The sequence below is a fragment of the Bubalus bubalis genome, chromosome 1 (assembly GCF_019923935.1).
Source record: "Bubalus bubalis isolate 160015118507 breed Murrah chromosome 1, NDDB_SH_1, whole genome shotgun sequence".
Classification (NCBI taxonomy): Eukaryota; Metazoa; Chordata; class Mammalia; order Artiodactyla; family Bovidae; genus Bubalus; species Bubalus bubalis.
In genome coordinates, this window is record NC_059157.1 from 126,613,413 (window position 1) to 126,628,791 (window position 15,379).

The following is a 15,379-nucleotide window of genomic DNA, read 5'->3' on the forward strand; positions in this document are numbered from 1 at the left end:
GTGGTGCTAGGGGTAAGGAACCCACCTGCCAGTGCAGGAAACAAAAGAGACCCAGGATCCATCCCTGGGTTGGGAAGATCCCCTGGAGGAGGGCATGGCAACCTATTCCAGTAGTCTTGCCTGGAGAATCCCGAGAACGGAGGAGCCTGGTGGGCTCCTGTCCATGGGGTCGCAAAGAGTTGGACACAACTGAAGCAACTTAGCATGGATGCACAGGATAATCTCTGGAATAATAGGGAAGAATGCTCTGGCTCCTGTAGTCAAGAGGTTTATGAGTGAGTTCTGGCTCAACCAGTTACCAGCTGTGTGCACACAGGTAACACTGAAGCTATGAGCATCAGTTATGAATATTTACGCCTTTCACCCACAATACTGCCAGTCTAGCCTCTAACCCAGGACTTTTCAGTTCAGTTCAGTCGCTCAGTCTTTGTGACTCTTTGTGACCCCATGAACCTCAGCACGCCAGGCCTCCCTGTCCATCACCAACTCCTGGAGTCCACCCAAACTCATGTCCATCGAATCAGTGATGCCATCCAACCATCTCATCCTCTGTTGTCCCCTTCTCCTCCTGCCCTCAATCTTTCCCAGCATCAGGGTCTTTTCCAATGAGTTAGCTGTTCACATCAGGTGGCCAAAGTATTGGAGTTTCAGCTTCAACATAAGTCTTTCCAATGAACACCCAAGACTGATCTCCTTTAGGATGGACTGGTTGGATCTCCTTGCAGTCCAAGGGATTCTCAAGAGTCTTCTCAAACCCACAGTTCAAAAGCATCAATTCTTCGGTGCTCAGCTTTCTTCACAGTCCAACTCTCACATCCATACATGACCACTGGAAAAACCATAGCCTTGACTAGACGGACCTTTGTTGGCAAAGTAATGTCTTTGCTTTTTAATATGCTGTCTAGGTTGGTCATAACTTTCCTTCCAAGGAGTAAGCGTCTTTTAAAGATTAAATGAGACAATGGTTAGGAAAAGACCATTCAATATAAGACAACAAAATGTTAAAATATTGACATCATACACACACACATACACAAATATATACACCCATACATGCATAAATATCAGCATTTTAATAGGGAACTCTTTTCATTGCTATTTTATGGTTTTTCAAAAACATTTTTTGCAAAATGTAAGCTTTCTAAAAACATTTCTCTCTTTATATATTTAATGTATATGCAATATAGAGAAATTAGGAAGGAAAAGGAGAAAATTGAAATAATCTACAATTTATAAAAGTCTTCCAAATTTTTCATATATAAACATACATGAATGTATGTGTACACACACAAATACAAACATAATTTACAAAACTGGGCTCATACTGTTTAGTTTGCTTTTGTAATCTCCTATCCCTACTCAGTAATATACTATGAGTACTGTTTCATATTCACAAATGTAATTTTATTGTTATTAATCATTATATAGAGTTCTATTGTATTAATGAATATACCACACTTTGTCTAAACAATCCACCATGGTTGGAAATTTAGATTCTTTTGCTGCTGCTGCTAAGTCACTTCAGTCATGTCTGACTCTGTGCGACCCCATAGTCGGCAGCCTACCAGGCTCCCCCGTCCCTAGGATTCTCCAGGCAAGAACACTGGAGTGGGTTGCCATTTCCTTCTCCAATGCATGAAAGTGAAAAGTGAAAGTGAAGTCGCTCAGTCGTGTCCGACTCTTAGCGACCCCATGGACTGCAACCCACCAGGCTCCTCCATCCATGGGATTTTCCAGGCAAGAGTACTGGAGTGGGGTGCCATTGCCTTCTCCGAGATTCTTTTGAGATTTTGTATTATTAAATATGATGCTATATATAGGTTTCTACTCGTAGGTCAAGACCCAATCCAAATATCCCTTGCTCTTTGGAGACTTCTCCGACCCCTCAAGAAAGAATAAGTCTTTTCTACGGCCCAGAGCGCCTGTCTCATTCCATTTGTAATTATCCATATACCTTTCTATCTTATCACTTTCTCAGCAGTGTAGATTCCTTGGAGTTTAAAACTTTGTTGTATTATTTCCAGCTATGCCCACAAGATGCCTAACACGGAGAAGGTGTCATCACTGAATGTTTATTGAGTGGCTCACTAGTACCATGTGCTTAGTACAATAACAAATAAACAATTAAAGTTACATTATTGGAAAGCAGGCCTCTTTTTTTTTTTTTTTTTTAGCAGGCCTCTTATCTTAGCAAAAGCCATGGTCAGCAGTCTGTTTAAGGGAAGGTTCAGCTGTCCTGGCCACAGGATGAGCCAGATTTTCCCACGTGCATATTTTGTCATTCTTTCTCTTGATCCTGACGATTGAAGCCCTCTGCTCCTAAGTGTCTTGGCTCACTTAGGCAGTCAAGGGATACCATGGGCTCACCAGGGCCTAAAACTTTTATAATTAGGGGAACTTTTTAAAAGAAAAATACACAAAATCATGAATATGAAATAGGTACAAAAATTATGTTTATTTTAACCATGGAATGAAATCACAAGTTACAAATCTTAAGAGCTGACCAACATCACAAAATCCATCTGTCTGACACATTTCTCTAATTTAAAAAAAATTTTAAGTTATTCTGAGAAAAACATACATTCATCTGAAATTGAGTACACAAGAACAAATCAAATACATTTTAAATGGCTACAGTCTGGACCAGGAAATATGCACCATCAGCCTGTAGCATGTTGTTATGCCAGAAAGTAAAGACACACTAAAAAAAAAAAAGATGTTCATCTGTCAGAGGGACAGAGGAGCTGACCAGAAAAGCTACCAATGGCCAAAGCTGGAACAATTTGAGCAACAAAAATAAAGAAGTATTGGATTATATGGGACTTCCATGGCAGTACAGTGGTTAAGCCTCTGTGCTTCCAATGAAGGGGGTATGGGTTCAATCTCTGGTTGGGGAACTAAGTAAAATCCCATGTCTTGTGGCATACCCAAAAAAGTAAAAATATTGGGTTATAACCCAAAGAATAAATATTGAGAGTCCATACTGATATAAATAAATGATTGAATAAGTAGTAAGGAAGGAGGGGGGGAGGGAAGGAAGAAAAGGAGGTGGGAAGAAGAAAGGAAGGCAGGAAGGAGAGAAAAGTCTTCTAAGTCAAAGAATTCCAAATGATTTATGTAGTTACCACTCCCTCAAGCAAGGTTATCTAACTCCCCATCCCTTAAGGGTGGGCTCCTGACAGAAATTCCTTTCCAAAGAGTACAGTAGGAAAGGGAAGTGTTGGGAAGAGGACAGTGGAGAAAGGTGACAAATGACTACAGCCAGTCATTAAGGTTGGCATCAACAGTGACAAGCAATGTCGACAGCACATACCCTGGATATGACATGAGAGAACAGCACTTTTCCTCTGTGGTTTCTGTCCCCCAGCTCATAACCCCAATCTAACCATGAGAGAAACAACTAATTCCAACAGAGGGGCATCCTAGAAGAGCTGACCAGTACCCCTCAAAGTACTGGTCAAAGTCTTCCGAAGAACGAAAATTCAAGAAACTGTTACAACCACGGAGAGTGTTAAGGATACATGACACCTAATGTAATGTGGTGCCCTGGTCGGGATCCTGAAACAGAAAAAGACGTTAGGTCAGAACTAAGGAAATCTGAATAAAGTATGAACTTTAGTGAATGAAATGGCAACCCACTCCAGTACTCTTGCCTGGAAAATCCCATGGACAGAGGAGCCTGGTAGGCTACAGTCCATGGGGTCGCAAAGAGTCGGACACAACTGAGTGACTTCACTAGTTAGTTAATGATAATGTAGCAATACTGGCTCACTAATTATAGCAAATATACTTACGTAAGAAATTAATAGAAGGGGAAAACTGGGTACAGGGTATGTGGGAAACTCTGTACTGTCTTAACAACTTTTCTGTAAATACAAAACTGTTCTCAAAAATAAAGTCTAGTAGGAAAAATTGCTCTAGTGTTGTACTGAACTCCATAAATGTTTAATTAAATTATTCCTCTTAATGAATATGTGTTGGAATTTTATCATGAGGCTACTTGTTCTTAGGCCATCTTGCTGCATCAGGAGAAATTTTCCCTGTTCTTTTGTGCGGCAACCTGCTCCAAATATTCTTGCCTGGAAAATTCCATGGACAGAAGAACCTGGGGGGTTACAGTCCATGGGGTCACAAAGAGTAGGCACAACTGACCACAGCACACATTTGTCTAAAACAACCAGACTTGATCAGTATATGACAAGCTTCCATATCCTACCTGGAAGTATATATTTTAAAATTAACAGATAAAAATGAGGACCTGGTGCCCAGTAAATTGGCCCTCATCTCCCCAACCATCAGTGGCATCCAACAGACTGCCCAGGACTCCAAGGAGTAAGTCTAATTATTCTTTCAACAAATATTTGTGTTGCTAGGGGATACAGTGGTAAACAAGAGAAACAAGACCTCTGCCTTCAGTAAGCAATGGTCCAAAACACTTGCCTGGTTCTATGTCCTGGCTGGACTTTAGACTCACCTGGGAAGACTTTTTTTTTTTTTTTTTTTAATATCAATCCCTTGGCTCTCTCCAGCCTCTCTGATGGTGTGACCCATGAGCGTGTATGCTTTAAAAGCTCCCCAAGAGATTCTAAAGTATAATCAGGATTGAGAAACCTTTACTAAATGATCTAAGAACAACCTGCTCTAAAATGAGTACCCTGTGGTCTTAGTCATTATGGAAAAGGAGAAAAGGGTTGAAGTCCAGACACTGGGGAGTGTGCCCTCCCCCTGAGGGAGTCTCAGGGGTAAAGGAGCAGGCATGGCAGAGGTTCCTCAGCTGAGAGCAGGGCTGGCGCTGACAGAAGTGGGGGCGAGGGGAGGCGCCGAGCAGCAGCCCTGCGTAGCAGCCCACGCACTTGCTCCTTTTAGAACAAGTCAGCTCTTCTCAGACATATGTACTGAAGAAGCCTCCTCCTGGAATTTTCCAGACAGAGCTGAGGACTACTCCCAGCATAAAAGCATCAAGCCTAGATTTTTGGCTTATCTTGGTACAAAGAAACTCAAGACTGGAAGGTCCTTAAAGGGGCGCTATTCTCCCCCCACCCACCCCTGCCCCGACGTGCACACACCTCAATACCGATAGTGCCACAGGCTATTAAGTTTCACAGGGAGTTTTCGTTGCGGGTCCTCACAGACCATGTAGTTACTTGATCTTCCTTTTGGCATGTTTGCAGCTGTAACCAAGTACTCTGTTAAAGGAAACGCCGAGAAAACATGTCTGAGGGGTAAAGAAAGGGAAGAACATAGACCTGGTGGCCTAGAGTTGACCGATTTCACACCCCATTATAACCTTATTGGGAGGGTATGACTCGCCCCACTTTACAGAAGAGGAAGCTGTGCCTTAAAGAGTCAGATGTCTTCTCCAGGGTCGTTTAGCAAGGACAAGCTAGGATTTACTTCATCTGTACAACTTGATGAAGGAAGTATTATCATCTCTGTTTTCAGATGAGGAAACTGAGGCAGGAGGATGGTGGACAGCAGCATTAACCATTCACGTTGGTCTCCTTCTCCAAGGTCAGTGCTGTGGTGTCAAGCTGCCTGTTGACCTGGAGGGCGCTGCGCTTCCTACCTGGCCCACACCAGGCAAGATTCTGGAGAACTCTGTGCACCATCTTTGCAATTTTTCTGTAAAATCATCCCAAAATAAATTAATTTTCAAACAGAAAATACTCAATATTGTTGCTCTCAAACTCTTTACATGCAATAAACAAGATAAAATTATATTTAAAATATTAGTTTTTTATTTTTACACATTTTAAATACCTATTTCTATATATATTTTATAATATGCATAATATCCCAATACAGTAACACGTATCTGAGTTATATTAGTTTATTGGAGTTGCTGTAACAAAGCACCACAAACTACATAGCCTAAAACGACAGAAATGTATTGTCTGTTCTAAATGCTAGAAGTGTGAAGTCAAGGTGTGGGCAGAGGCATGCTCTCTCTAACATCTCTAATGCATGCGTGCATAGTTGCTCAGTCACATCCAGCTCTTTGCATCCCTATAGACTGTAACCTACCATGCTCCTCTGTCTGGGATTCTCCAAGCAAGAATATTGCAGTTGGCGTTGGGGGGTGGAGGGAGGGCGGGGGGTGGAATCTTCCCTTGCAGCCCAGTGGCAAAGTCTCTGAGCTTCTACTGTGGTGGGCACAGGTTTGATTCCTGGTAGGGGAACTATTCCTCATGGCACGTGGTGTGGTTAAAAAAAAAAAAAAAAACAAAACCTGGGGACTTCCCTGGTGGTGCAGTGGTTAAGAATCTGGGCTTCCATGGCAGGGGGTATAGGTTTGATTCCTGGTTGGGGAACCAAGTTACTGCAATGCTGTGCAATGTAACCCCAAAATAATTAAAAACTGCAGATGGGTTCTTTACCCTCTGAGTCACCAGGGAAGCCCTTTGAAGGCTCTAGGGGAGAACCCATTTTGTGACTTTGGTGTCTTCTGGTGTCTGGTCTTTGGCATTCTTTGGCTTCTAAACACATCTCTCCCATCTCTGCTTCCTTTGTCACATGGTCTTTTCCCTGTGTGTCTCTGTGTTCATCTTTTCTTATAAGGACACCAGTTATATTAGATTATGGGCCCATCCTACTCCAACATGAGCTTATCTTAACTTATATTTTAACTGTATATGCAACAACCTTATTTTGAAATAAGTTCAAATTCTGAAATTCTAGGAAAGACATGAATTTTGGGGACACTAGCCAATCCAGTACAATCTGCCCTCTGGCCCCCTAAAATTCATATCTGTCCCATGTACAAAATACCTTCACCTGATCCCAGCACCCCCAAAGTCATTCCAGCATCAATTCTTAAGTCCAAAATCTCATCTAAAAAATCATCAGTTCAAAAATTTCATCATCTAAATCATTTACGACTTATGGATATTGTACCTCCTGGAGCAAAATTCCTCTCTATCCGTGAACCCAAGAAACCAGAAAACAAGTATGTCCTTCCAAAACACAACGGTGGGCCATGACAGGCCCGGTATGGATAGTTCTAGTCCAAAAAGGAGAAAGAGGAAGGGGAAAAGTGGCTCACGGGTCCAAAGCAAGTCTGAAACCCAGTGTGCAAATCTAAGTAACGGTCTAGGTTTAATAATCTAGTATTGCTATTTTTATATTTGTTCAAAATGTTCCAAAATTAAAAAAAAATAAAAGGAAAAATAGCTTCTTTTCTCCCTACTATTAAAAAGTGCAAGCTAATTGCAGGAAAAAAATATAAGCAAACAAACAATAAATAAGTCACTCTCAATTTTGCAACCCAGAAGTAACCCAGTGTTCACATCTGGCACATTTCTTCATATACATCAAATTTGTTTTGCATATTTTTCACTTTTCTACATTATATCTGCACTATATATATGAGAAAAGGAAAATGATATATGTTAGACATAGGCTGTAACTACTTTGGCCAAGCAGTCTGTGTCCATGCCACAAATTTCCTAGCCATTGTTACAAATAGCCTTGTTGGAAGAGGTGGTTGTAATTTCAGCTGAAATCCAGCCACCAGCCAGCAGCCAAGGATCACCAATAATGAAATTTGTTGGAGCAGGGAAGATTTCTAATAATAGAATGAAAAGTTACCTTTTTCAGATCAAAGTCCTGGGTTTTTTAAGCTTCAGAACAATGACTTGCATTTTTTCTTTTCTCTTCTGGCTATGATCGAGGCTCTGAAGAAGTTAAGCTCTGAAATATATCATCACAAAATATTGTGGAGGGAAAGGATCACAGAAATAATTTTTTGAGCTAAGGTATCCATAGCTGTCAGAATCTGTAGAGTTATTTATTTTGTTTTCAAGTATGGACCAAACTTCTAGGACTTTGCATCAATTCTGGGAGGGATATTACATCAACAAATAAATGTGGATGGAAAAGAAACTTTCCTACTATGACTAGAGAAAAACTAGGATTGAATTAAACTGGTTGATAATACAATATTGAAAATTATTCAAAACGCCTCATAAAGTTCCATCAGCATATTTGTATCTCCAAACATTCAATAAATTCCCTTTACTGATTAGGGTTTGGTAATAATGTTGAAGTTCAACTATTTAATAAAATGTTTCATTTTTCTTTAAAAATAAATAAAATCATAGTTAAATATAACAATCCCAGCAACCTAGCATCCATCACCTCCCCTTCCATCAGACCATGCATCTTTCACCCACGACTGTTTTTATTAACTGGGATTCTGTCCACCTCTGTGTAACTTTATGAAATATGTTTTGGCTTAGAGCACAGAAAATCCATTTAGACATTAATAGTCTAGCTGCAAGTTATGTGATTCATTCACAAGAGTAACAACAGTGTGCTGTGATTTTTTTCCAGCGTTTTCCCCTTAATTTTATTGGCTAATAAAATCCAAACACTGGAACTTTTTGCCCAGAAAGTGATGCCAAAGGAAAGCAGCTCCCCAACCAGACCCCCAGGGACCTGAGTCTTGGGTAAGGCCCCAAGGAAAAGAGGAAAACCTGAACTCCAACTCATAGGCCTCCGCACTGGGTCAGCCAGAGGTCTCCTGCTGCCTTCCTGACTGAAGGAGAAAGGCTCGGGACACCCTCTAGTTCTAGAAATTCAAAAGGACAGTATCACAACAGAGCATTCCCTCACTTAATTCCTTCACTCAAGCATTCTTTTTCTTCCAAACCTCAACAAGCAATTTTGAGCAAATATCATATAAAAAATCCTATATAAGGTGTTGGGGGTATAGAAAGGAACTGATGGATCACCAGAAGAGTGACATATAAACCAGTAATTGCAGTCTAGCCTGGTAGGCACCAGAATGAAATGGAAACAAAGTACATGGAAGCCCAGGGTAAATTTGGCACAAACTCAGGCAATGGCAACCCACTCCAGTACTCTTGCCTGGCAAATCCCATGGACGGAGGAGCCTGGTAGGCTGCAGTCCATGGGGTCACTAGGAGTTGGACACAACTGAGTGACTTCACTTTCACTTTTCACTTTCACGCATTGGAGAAGGAAATGGCAACCCACTCCAGTGTTCTTGCCTGGAGAATCCCAGGGACGGGGGAGCCTGGTGGGCTGCCGTCTATGGGGTCGCACAGAGTCAGACATGACTGAAGCGACTTAGCACCAGCAGCAGCAGCAGTTAAACTAAGATTTAAAAAGGAGAACAGCTGGCCAGTGTAACCATTTGTAAAAATAATTCTCCAAGAGCTATCATTTACACTGTATAAAAACAAGTTGCCAGTCCAGGTTTGATGCACGATACTGGATGCTTGGGGCTAGTGCACTGGGAGGACCCAGAGGGATGGTATGGGGAGGGAGGAGGGAGGAGGGTTCAGGATGGGGAACACATGTATACCTGTGGCGGATTCATTTTGATATTTGGCAAAACTAATACAATTATGTAAAGTTTAAAAATAAAATAAAATTTAAAAAAAAGAGTCAGACATGACTTAGCAACTAAGCTACAACAATAAAGTTCAGTATTAATGAACTCTTAAAAAAAAAATGGATAAAATATATTTAAGAACATCACCTTAACCCCATTAGACAAATGAGAGCAGACCAAGGTAGGTAATTAACATGATAATAGCAAAAGTAAATAAACAGGAGTTTTAAAAGATCCTTTACTTTAATGGTCTTCAAAGACACAAAAATCAAAACAATAAAAACAAAAATGAATAAAATCCAATTCACAGAAGTCTACAGAAAAATTGAAATTCACTTAATCCAGTAGCAACATAAATGTATGCAAACTTCTAGGAAGACAGTGGGCAATATGACACAAGTCAAAATAATAATTATATTTTAAGGGACTTCCCTGGTGGTCCAGTGGTCAAGACTCTATGCTTCCAGTAAAGGGGGTTTGGTTCGATCCCTGATCAGGGAACTAAGATCCCACAGGCTGGGTGGTGTGCCCTCCCCCAAAATATCATATTTTTAAAACCGAGCTTCTCAATTCCACAGAATTTATCCTAAGACAATAATTGTAGTGAAAGAAAAAAGCTGTATGTATAAAGATGCTTGCCACTGTTACTTCTACTGTTATTACATATTACTGTCACTGTTATTTACATTAGGGATAAACTGGATATAACATAGATACTAATACAAGAGGAATGTTTTAGGAGAGTACAAAAAATAATTATAAAGGCTCTGTCATAACATGAGGAATGGTTTTCTTCTTAATATAAAATTTAATAAAAGAAAAACACAACATTGTACATAAGAATAAATATAACTCTAGCCTCCAGACCCATCTAGGACTTCAGCATTAAAAACCCTCAACTGGAAGGGAGGTCCAAGAGGGAAGGGATATATGAATACACACAGCTGGCTCACTTCATTGTACAGCAGAAACTAATGCAACATTGTAAAACAATTACACCTCAATACAAATTTTTTTAAATTAAAAAAATAAAGAAATCACAATGGAAAAACCCTCAGCCGAAACAGGTTTCAAAACGGTTTAGGGAACATTCAGACAGATAATTTCATAGTCAGAGTGAATGCACCCTTCTCTTTTATGTTTCTTTCTTCCTTAGCCACCTCCCACTCTTGTCATCCCCTGCTTGATTTATTCCATTTTAAGATTCTTTTTACCTCTCCATCTCCCTCCCTTTGAGGGTAAAAACTATATCCTATATATCCTATATTTTTGTAACCACCTACCCCTTCACCAGCCGCCAACAAATTCAATAAAGTCATGATTATCTAATTTACTTAACAATGTACAAATATGTATGAGGGAGAATGCAGAGAAATGACAATCATTTTGTTAGGCTGGTAGAACTGAGCATTTAAAAATTTCTTTCTTTTGTGTTTTGTTTTACAATTTTTTTTTTAGATAGAACCCCAATTACCTGGGCAAGGTTTCAGTGTGCTAACAGAAATCAACCTCTAGACATTTCTATCCCACATGAGCTGGCAAGCTTATCTGGAAAAATAAATTGATAAACAATCCAAGACTTTTTTGGAAAAAAAATTAAGGAATGGGCCTATTTCTGTAGTGATGATAACTTCCTTTAAAGCTACAGTAATTATGGCACTAATAAAGAAGTCAACAATCTGGGCTCTGGGTGTGACTGTGGTTGTATCTTCACTGGAATAGGTCTGACTTTCAGACACACACAGAGCACATATGTCCAAGTGTGCGGCAGTGCTGGACACCCACACACTTCACTGTGAGCCTTGATGAGGTTGAAGGGCCCACACTTGGCAGGGTAGCATAGAACCCACCTTGGACAGGACTCAAGTTCACAGAGAAGCATCATTGATTTCCTTTTTCTTCTTGTCAGTAATTCTCCAAAACACTGCAGTTTCATGATACGGCTTTTAAAGGAATTAAACTTGAATAGCACAAAATTGTATAATTATGTTAAAATTCAATTGCAATTATTAACAGATCCAAGTCTGCTACATCATTATTAGGTAATAATGATGATGCTGATAATAATGATAGCTAACATCCATAGTCTGGTGACCAAGTGCCAAATACAGTGCCAAACAATTGGGAAGATAATTAGGCCTACCAGACCGATTGTTCATATGTGCCACTATTTAGCGTAAAAAAAATTCTAGGAGGAACTTCCCTGGTGGTCCAGTGACTAAGACTTCACACTCCCAGTGCACGGAGCATGGGTTCAAAACCTGGTCAAGGAACCAGATCCCACGTGTTGCAATTAGGAGTTTGCATGATGCACCTGAAAGATTCCCGCATGCTGCAACGAAGACCTGGCACAGCCAAATAAATAAATAAAAATAAGTATTAAAAAAATTCTGGGAAATTCAGGTTAGCCACAATGTGGAGGCACATGAGTCACATTTAGCTCCCAGAATATGTACTTGGTGCTTAGAGAGGTGCCCACATCCCCACAAGGCAACAGTGGGAAGGAGCTGAATTTCTGAGGTTTCATTTAGACACGACGTGCACTTTCCAGCTCACCATACTCTCTATGGTTCCCTACTGAGCTGACATCAAGCCTCCTCCTTTCATTTCCATAGCTTGCCTGCTATGCATTTCAGCTTTCAGTCCCTCCATCTAGACATCATGACAGCAAGTCAGGCATTGGCCACTAAATGGTACAATGCCTATCAGCAGGCAGAAAACTGAAACAGACAGTAGCAATTGTATCACCTGATTGCTTTTCCAAACTCTTTAGAGCAGTGAAGTATTTCTTCTAACAAAGTCTTACACAAAGACCTGATCTCTAAACAGGAGCTGTTCTGGCCGAGAGTGGGGAAAACCCCAAGAAGTACCCAACGTGCTTGGCTCCTTCTCCTCTGTACCCCTGGGAGACCTCTTGACACTTTAGGGATGCTGGCTACAGTCCAGTTTCCTCATTACAAAGCAGAGGGTACATATAAGTGAAGCCACCTGGTCCTCAGTCACACAGTTAGTTAGTGGTTGAGAACCCAGGTCTCTGTTAAATGCCTCGATATTTGGCAGTTTCTTCCGTTAAAAAGGTGGTGAATTTGTAGACAGTCAATGAAGATTAAATAACTACTACCCATCTGCTTGTTTTATCAAGCCCTCTTGTTACTCCATGTCACACAGCAGTGGTTACCTTTATTAGCAAAGTTTTAAACTAAATAGTCAAGCATAGAATCATGAAAGCACAAGGTCTTAGAGCTGAAACACTAAAGGTGTTTTTCCATCCCACCCCCTCATCTTATAGACCAGGAAAATGAGGAGTTGCTTGAAACCAATTCTCGTCCTTAAGTGTTCCAAGTTACCATCCTGTTCAATATATCCAGGACTGTTACAACTTGACTTGGTAAAAGCCAGAACTTTCTATTTTTAAACAGTTTCTCTATGAAAATCACGAAGTTAAGATATAAGTTAAAGTTGTGATTTCTTTCTCTTTGTGAATTTTCTTCCATCTTTGAAACATACTCTCCCAGCTGGGCATGCAAATATCTCTTTACTCCAGAAAGTTCATTTACAAACTTATGGGAAGATTGTTTCAGACTGAACTTTTCCAAGAGAATTCAAGTCCACAGTCTGTAGTCAAAGGGCTTTTATATTTAAATTTCCAATTCACCACATTGTAGGCCAGTAACTTTAAAATACAATAAATTCAATTAATAGACAAGTGAAATTTTTAAAAAACTAACAAAATACAATTTTTTATGATTAGATAGATGCCAAACCAAGGGAAGACCAAACATAAAATTACCCTATAAATTTCCATAATAATTTCTAGATGCATGCTTTCTTTCCTATACTCACCCCATCATGAACCAGTAACAAATATTTCATGGACCAATTTTGGAGCTACTTTAAGAAGACCCAGGTAAAGCACCACCCTGGTGGTTGGTCCGGATATAGGGCATGTCAGTAACGCTGCTCATCTGAACAAGGTCCTGCTTCCCATCTTTTAACCCCAGCCCCAGTCAGCCACTTTGAGGATGTGGTTGTGGTCCTCAAAGGTCTGGGTCATGGTCTCCGTACAGCTCCAGGGGAAAGACAAGTACACAGGCTTCTTTGCACCACCTGAGAAAGGGCAGGGCTCAGATCATGGCAGGCTTGCAAAAGGGACTGTGTTGTGTTGTGCTAAGTTGCTTCAGTCGTGTCCAGCTCTTTGTGACCCTATGGACTGTAGCCCACCAGGCTCCTCTGTCCGTGGGATTCTCCAGGCAAGAATACTAGAGTGGGTTGCCATGCCCTCCTCCAGGAAATCTCCCTGACCCAGGGATCAAACCCGCATCTCTTATGTCTCCTGCATTGGCAGGCGGGTTCTTTACCACTAGCGCCACTTGGGAATCCTGCAAAATAGTTTTAAGTAGCATATAATTTGGGGACTTCATCAAAAGTAACAGGAATTGTTAACACACTTGAGTCATATTCGGGTGTAAGAAAGATAGTTTTGCCTGCAATGTGGAACACGGTTTAGAGGGAAACAAGATCAATTAGGAGGCTTCTGCAATTGTTTTGGATAGAGATGATATGACCTGAACTCAGTATCTATAGCAGTAGTGCTTCAAGAGTGATTTAGAGGAGCTGGTTATTGATTAAATGTAGGTGATGAAGGGCAAGTAAAACTGAGCAGTACCCCTTGGGTCCTTGGGAAGGGGAAATCCCTCCACCATATCCTTTGCTTTAGCTCCTCTCTGAATAACAGTATCTGATATACATTTCCTGAGTTGTTTTACAGCTTCAAAAACCCCCACCAAAAGAAAGACAGTAACTATTTGATGACCATGAGCACAAACCCTCAAGCCCATAGGGATCTGAGGATTGATAACGTTAACCCCTGTGACACCACCCTGTTATGTCACCATCAGCCAATCAGATACTTATGCACAAACTGATCACAGAGCCCTCTCTCATCTTGCCTTTAAAAATGCTTTGCTAAAACCAATTGGAGAGTTTTGAGTATTTTGAGCACTAGCTGCCCTGGACTTCTTTCTTGGTGCCCTGCAATAAACACTGCACTTTACTTCACTACATCGTGGGATCAGTAGATTGGCTTGACTGCATACAGGAGAGTGGACCCAAGTATGGTTCAGTAAACACAGGGAGAGGTCAACAATGACACTCAGACTTTGGCTTGAATGACATGATGGCTGGTGGTGCTATTCACCAAGATGAAGAGCCCAGAAGGAAGAGAGTGTTGAAAACAATGAGTTTAGCTCTGGACCCTCTATCTGGGAGCTTTTCTGACCTTCTGCTCTGGCTCATGGTGGTCACTAAACTGGAATGCCCTATTCTTATATTCAGTCATCAAATCCCAACCATCAAAAAGTTTTGTGATCATAAAAGAGCTTATTAAGACCATTGAAGCAACATGGGAAACATTTATTAAGTAATGTTAGGCAAAGTAATAAAAATGCAAATTAAAGCAACATAAAGTTCTTCCCCTATTAAACTGGCAAAAAAAAATTTTTTTTAATTAAATTGTCCAAAGCTGCCAAAGATGTGGGAAAACTGGCACCCTCACACATTGCTGGTGGTAGTATAAATCGGTACAAATCTTTTAAAAGAAATTTGGCAAAATGTATTAAGAACCATAAAAGAGTTTGTATCCTGTGACCCTGTAATTCCACTTCTGGAAATTTATTCTAAGGAAATAACTCAAAATGTGGGCGAAAGTACTTCATATCCAGAGATGTTTATCATAGAAGAAATTGAAAACATCCAAAGTGTCTAATAATAGGAGATTGGTTAGATAAGTTATGAAAAATTTATTTGGCCTCTTGTACATAATGAAGATGAATATAATGTAAAGTATATATACGTATAATATATCTGCTATTGTGCTGAGTCACTTCAGTCATGTTCGACTCTTTGTGACCCTATGGACTATAGCCTGCCAGGCTCCTCTGTCCATGGAATTCTCCAGGCAAGAATACTGGAATGGGTTGCCATGGCTTCCTCCAGAGGATCTTCCCAACTCAGGGCTTGAAG

At 40.5% G+C, this 15,379-nt stretch overlaps 1 long non-coding RNA gene across 1 annotated transcript; it reads right to left on the reverse strand.

Moving 5' to 3' along the window:
• Positions 1–2,431: 2,431 nt before the first annotated feature.
• On the reverse strand, positions 2,432–12,504 carry LOC123334164. Its single transcript, XR_006551997.2, has 5 exons — positions 12,107–12,504; positions 11,209–11,318; positions 7,588–7,689; positions 5,067–5,622; positions 2,432–3,558 (listed from the first exon to the last, which is right to left on the reverse strand). It is a non-coding gene; the product is annotated as an uncharacterized LOC123334164 (long non-coding RNA).
• Between the last annotated feature and the right edge of the window lie 2,875 nt (positions 12,505–15,379).